Genomic DNA, 6,021 nt, shown 5'->3' on the forward strand with positions numbered 1-6,021 from the left:
CAATGTGTGTGATGCACACGTACCCCTGAATCTAGGGGATGCTCTGCTAGTAAAATATCTTCCAACGCATCAGCTGCTAGAAAGCCATTTTTGTCACATGCTAAATGGTTAAAATGCCTTATTATTTGTGATCACCCTTCACTGTGCCCAGTGTATGAGCTGCACTTGCTCAGGATAGTACAATTTTGCACATTTATTTGATTTTCAGCTATTGAACTACATTTACACAATGGGATAACACACCTACAGCCATACTACATTGGCTACGCCCAATCTCGTCTGATCTTGGAAGCTATGCAATGCTGGGCCTGGTCAATACTTGGATGGGAGATCACCTGGGAATACTAGGTGCTGTAGGTAGAGAAATCCACATTTCTCTTACGTCCTAGACGATGCTGGGGTCCACACTAGTACCATGGGGTATAGACGTGTTCACCAGGAGCCATTGGCACTTTAAGAGTATGAGGTGTGGGCTGGCTCCTCCCTCTATGCCCCTCCTACCAGACTCAGTTTAGAAAATGTGCCCGGAGGAGCCAGTCACAGCTAGGGGAGCTCTCCAGAGTTTCCCTAGAAAAGTTTTATTTAGAGTTTATTATTTTACAGGGAGGCTGCTGGCAATAGCCTCCCTGCTTCGTGGGACTAAGGGGTGGAGTAGAGTCCGCCCTGCGGGGTCTGAGCCACTTACTCCGCTGACAGGACACTGAGCTCCTGAGGGGTCAGATCGTTCCCCGCCGCAGAGGATCGCTCGCCCCAGCAGCATGCCGCCACCCCCTTACAGAGCTGAAGAATCGATGGCGAGTGAGACACCGACCACCCTAGCAAGCGGGGGGTCGATGTGAAGATGGCGGCAGCAGGGTAGGAGCACAGTATTAACTGCACTCCGGGAGGCTAAGCGGTATATGGTGCGGCACTGTGAGGGGCTCCCTGAGCCAGCGCAGGGCCGTAACTATGTGTGTGCCAGGTGTGCCTGGCACACAGTGCAGTTGCCCTGAGGGCGCAACAGCCAGCGGCATGTAATGAGTCAAATTGACTCATTACATGCTGCCTCTGCTGTGTGCCATGCGCCCCGCTGGAGAGGAGAGAGCAGCGCCGGGCAGCGGAGGAGGAGGAGGAGGGAGGGGACTGGAGCTGCAGCAGCGCTATGTAATTGGTAGTAGCGCCGCTGCAGCAGCCCCCTCTCCTTCCGTATTGGCTGCCTGGCGCTGCTCCTCCATCCCAGCATTCACAGCGGCGCCGGGCAGCCTATATGGAAGGAGCGGGACTGCTGCAGGGGCGCTACTACCAATTACATAGCGCTGCTGTGGCTCCAGTCCCCTCCCTCCTCCTCTTTCTCCCCTGCCTGCACCGAGGGAGCTGCCAGTACGAGGAGCCTGACTGCCAGCGGGGAGATGGTAAGTATCTCTCTCTCTCTCTTTCTTTCTCTATCCTTTCTGCTGCAATGTGAAAAAAGGGGGACACCATCTGCCGTAATGTGTAAAAAGGGGGACTGGCTGCCGCAATGTGTAAAAAGGGGGACGCTGTCTGCCGTAATGTGTAAAAAGGGGGACTGGCTGCCACAATGTGTAAAAAGGGGGACACCGCCTGCCGTAATGTGTAAAAAGGGGGACTGGCTGCCGTAATGTGTAAAAAGGGGGACGCTGTCTGCCGTAATGTGTAAAAAGGGGACGCTGTCTGCCGTAATGCGTAAAAAAGGGGGACGCTGTCTGCCGTAATGTGTAAAAAGGGGGACTGGTTGCCGCAATGTGTAAAAAGGAGGACGCCGTCTACTGTACTGTGTAAAAAGGGGGACGCTGTCTGCCGTAATGTGTAAAAAGGGACGCTGTCTGCCATACTGTGTAAAAAGGGGACGCTGTCTGCCGTAATGTGTAAAAAGGGGATGCTGTCTGCTGTAATGTGTTAAAAAGGGGACGCTGACTGCCGTAATGTGTAAAAAAGGGGACGCTGTCTGCCGTAATGTGTAAAAAAGGGGATGCTGTCTGCCGTAATGTGTAAAAAAGGGGACGCTGTCTGCCGTAATGTGTAAAAAGGGGACGCTGTCTGCCGTAATGTGTAAAAAAGGGGGACGCTGTCTGCCGTAATGTGTAAAAAAAGGGGACGCTGTCTGCCGTAATGTGTAAAAAAAAGGGGACGATGTCTGCCGTAATGTGTAAAAAAGGGGACGCTGTCTGCCGTAATGTGTAAAAAGGGGACGCTGTCTGCCATAATGTGTAAAAAAGGGGGGCGCTGTCTGCCGTAATGTGTAAAAAAAGGGGACACTGTCTGCCGTAATGTGTAAAAAGGGGGACTGTCTACTGTAATGTGTAAAAGGGGCTCTACCTGGTGTAGTGGCACTACTGTGCAGCGTAATTTTAATAATGGAGACTACTGTGCACCGTAGTATGAATTGGTATTATTTTGTGGCCACGCCCCTTCCCCATACAGCCATGCCCCTATATATTTTTCACACGCCTACGTCGCGCACTGCCCCTATCTTACATGTGGGGGGAACAAATGCCGTTTCTTGCACACAGCGCTAAAATGCCTAGTTACGGCACTGAGCCAGCGCTACAGCCTACACTGGTCCCAAAGCCTGTCGAGGTCCTCGGATCTCAGCCAGCACTCAATACTCAGGCCAGTATAATAAGTGGAAGAGCGGGAAGACAGCGCCATTTTGGGGGCGGAGCTTCTCCTCAGAGCAGACCCAGCAGCGTTCAGCGCCATTTTCCTGCCTGCACAGCGCTGATCAGGAGAAACAGGTCCCTCCACAGCAACTCCAGCTATCTGTAAACGGTACAAGGGGGTTGTAGAAGGGAGGAGGCTGCAATACGACTGTGTATCCTATTAAGGTGCACAGTCAGTGCTGACAAGGGGTCTCCTTTTGGCTAGAAGCGCAGTGTGTGGGTTGGCTCCAATCTCTGTGTCTCTCTTGCCATTCTTGGAGGGGGGAAACTCTGTCTGGCCTCCCCTGTGTGTGTGTGGAGTGTTTGGTGGTCTCTGTTAGCTATGTCCAGAGACACTGTGTCATATGCTGCAGAGTATATATCCTCCCAGGATGATCCCATTCCATGTGTTCAGGATAGCACTTGATAAAGTCAGATTATTTTCTAATAGGTATCTAAAATGCCAGCGCTAATATATGCTGCGGATGCCAGGTGCATCTTATTACCATACACGATAAAAGTGCGCTGTACATCGCAAACACCACATCCCTTAAGAGAAAACAAGTACACCCACACATTTGTCTGATTGAGGTCCAACGCTCATTGTATATATTTGATAGTAATAGGATATGTATACAATATATCACATGTACAGTATATATATGGTTACAAAGTACATTTTCATAGGCAACAATTGTTACAAAAGAATTCATACAGTCACGACCAGCATACAAATACCATCTCCCTCAATGCACACTCCGCTCCATGGGGGTGATTCCGAGTTGTTCGCTCGCTAGCTGCTTTTAGCAGCATTGCACACGCTAAGCCGCCACCCTCTGGGAGTGTATCTTAGCTTAGCAGAATAGCGAACGAAAGATTAGCAGAATTGCGAATAGAAATTTCTTAGCAGTTTCTGAGTAGCTCCAGACCTACTCACAAATAGCGATCAGTTCAGTCAGTTTCGTTCCTGGTTTGACGTCACAAACACGCCCTGCATTCGGCCAGCCACTCCCCCGTTTCTCCAGACACTCCTGTGTTTTTCCCTGACACGCCTGCGTTTTTCCACACACTCCCAGAAAACGGCCAGTTTCCGCCCAGAATCACCCACTTCCTGACAATCACACTCCAATCACTTCAACGATGAAAAAATTTTGTTCGGACGTGAGTAAATCTAAGTTTTGAGCTAAAATACTAACCTCATGCGCACTGCGAACCATGCGCATGCGCATTTTTGCCTTAATCGCTCCGTTTTGAAAATCGGCAACGAGCGAACAACTCGGAATGACCCCCTATCTCTCTCTCTCTCTCTCTCTCTCTCTCTCCATCCTCACAGTAGCAGAGTAACAGCAAAACACGACTTCTTGTCTCTGGGATCAGCTATACACTGTGTATATTGGGGGATAACATGTCTTCCGCTATTGGTCCAGGGGAGGGAACTTTCTCATTCATAATGAGTCATTGGTCAGTTCATATGCAAGCAATGTCCAGCCTTGAAGAAGCAGGATGCCTTTTGTTCTCAGTTGAATTGTGGCTTCATATTCATACATTCAATCATAACTAATTGTTGCAATGAGCTACAACTTAACCACAGGCATCAAATCAATCTACACATTCCTCTGATTACTTTGACACCAAGCATGACATGTCTATCTTGTTCTGTTCCAATAATACATATACATGACTTTATACTCCATTATATAATTTAAAACCTTATGTCTGGTGCTTGACATGTTTAATTTATGTGCTGTATGAAATATGTGTTGAATATATCTTTGTGGCTTGTCTGTGTGAATGCATATGCTACCATATATTGCTGTGCGTATTCGCAAGCATAGCCACTCATAATGTGTAGAGTTTGTATGTTTTCTCTATGTAATATTTTTTTACTTCGACACACTGGTTTAGCACAGATTCCAGCAAGGGAACTTGATTGGTTTTCCTCTATCAAATTTTGGATTTCTCAGATTTCAGACAGGACTGCAAGTAATGAATCTGGAACCCAGGTATTGCAGAACTCTATGGCAGTATGGCCCAATTCTGGTGTTCATGACATGCAAGATGACACGGATACCGATTCTGACACCACACACTGTAATGAGGATGTGTTGCGGGGGTGTGCCTCTCTTGCAAAGGGGGTGCAATTGATGATAAAGGCTATCAGGGATGTGTTAAATATTAATGATACCACACCTGAGCAGGTTGAGGAGGCTTTTTTCACTGAAAACAAGAAAGCCTCGCTAACCTTCCCTGCGTCAAAGGAATTAAATGCTATATTTGAGAAAGCATGGGAAAACCCAGAGAAAAAATTCCAGATCACTAAAAGGGTCTAGGTGGCATTCCCTTTCCCTGAGGAGGATAGAAATAAAATGGGAAAACCCACCAATTGTTGATGCATCTGTGTCCAGACTCTCGAAAAAGGTGGTTTTGCCTGTTCCGGGATCTACCGCCTTAAAGGAGCCGGCTGATCGTAAAATTGATAATACACTTAAATCAATGTACACCGCTTCGGGGGCCATATTACGTCCCACTATTGCTAGTGCATGGATTGCAAAAGCTATAGTAAAGTGGTCAGGCACCTTACTTGAGGATTTGGATACGATGGATAAGGGTGATGTTGAATTGTTTTTGTGTGACATTCATGATTCAGCAGGTTTTATGGTAGAATCCATGAAAGACCTGGGTTCCATGGCTGCGGGAATCTCTTCCATGTCTGTTTCAGCTCTCGGGGACTGTGGCTGTGCCAGTGGTCGACCGATGCGGAATCCAGGAAAAGTGTGAAATCCCTACCCTACACAGGTCAGGCTCTCTTTGGGGAAGCTTTGGATGTGTGGATATCCACGGCTACAGTGTGTAAGTCTCCGTTTCTTCTCTCAGCTGCACCTGCTCCGAAGAAATCCTTCTCTTCTTCAGCATCACAGTACTTTTGGCCTAACAAGCCTAGAAAGGCCAAACCGTCCAATACCTTCTTTAGGGGAGGTCGAGTTAAATCCAAGAAACCTGCTGCTGCAGGTTCCCAGGAACAAAAGCCGGTTTCAGGTACACCAAGGTCCTCCGCATGATGGTGGACCGCGTGGCCTGGAGGTGGGGCCAAGTGGGAGTGAGACTCAGACAGTTCAGTCATGTCTGGGTATCGTCCGGCCTGGATCCCTGGGTGATAGATATTGTGTCCCAGGGATACAGGCTGGAATTTCAAAATCTCCCCCCTCACCGATTTTTCAAATCAGGCTTGCCTGGCAGACAGAACTGTCCTACAAGAGGCTGTCCAGAAGTTGGTGGAAGCACAGGTCATTGTGACAGTTCCTCCTCATTTGCAAACCACAGGTTACTATTAGTGATGAGCGGGTTCGGCTCCTCGGAATACGAACCCCCCGAACTTCACCCA

General features: G+C 48.5%; 1 pseudogene; it reads left to right on the forward strand.

Annotated features, from left to right (window-relative positions):
- Window positions 1-241: 241 nt before the first annotated feature.
- On the forward strand, window positions 242-360 carry LOC134912935 (5S ribosomal RNA; annotated as a pseudogene).
- The last annotated feature ends 5,661 nt before the right edge of the window (window positions 361-6,021 follow it).

Source organism: Pseudophryne corroboree, chromosome 4, assembly GCF_028390025.1.
Source record: "Pseudophryne corroboree isolate aPseCor3 chromosome 4, aPseCor3.hap2, whole genome shotgun sequence".
NCBI lineage: Eukaryota > Metazoa > Chordata > Amphibia > Anura > Myobatrachidae > Pseudophryne > Pseudophryne corroboree.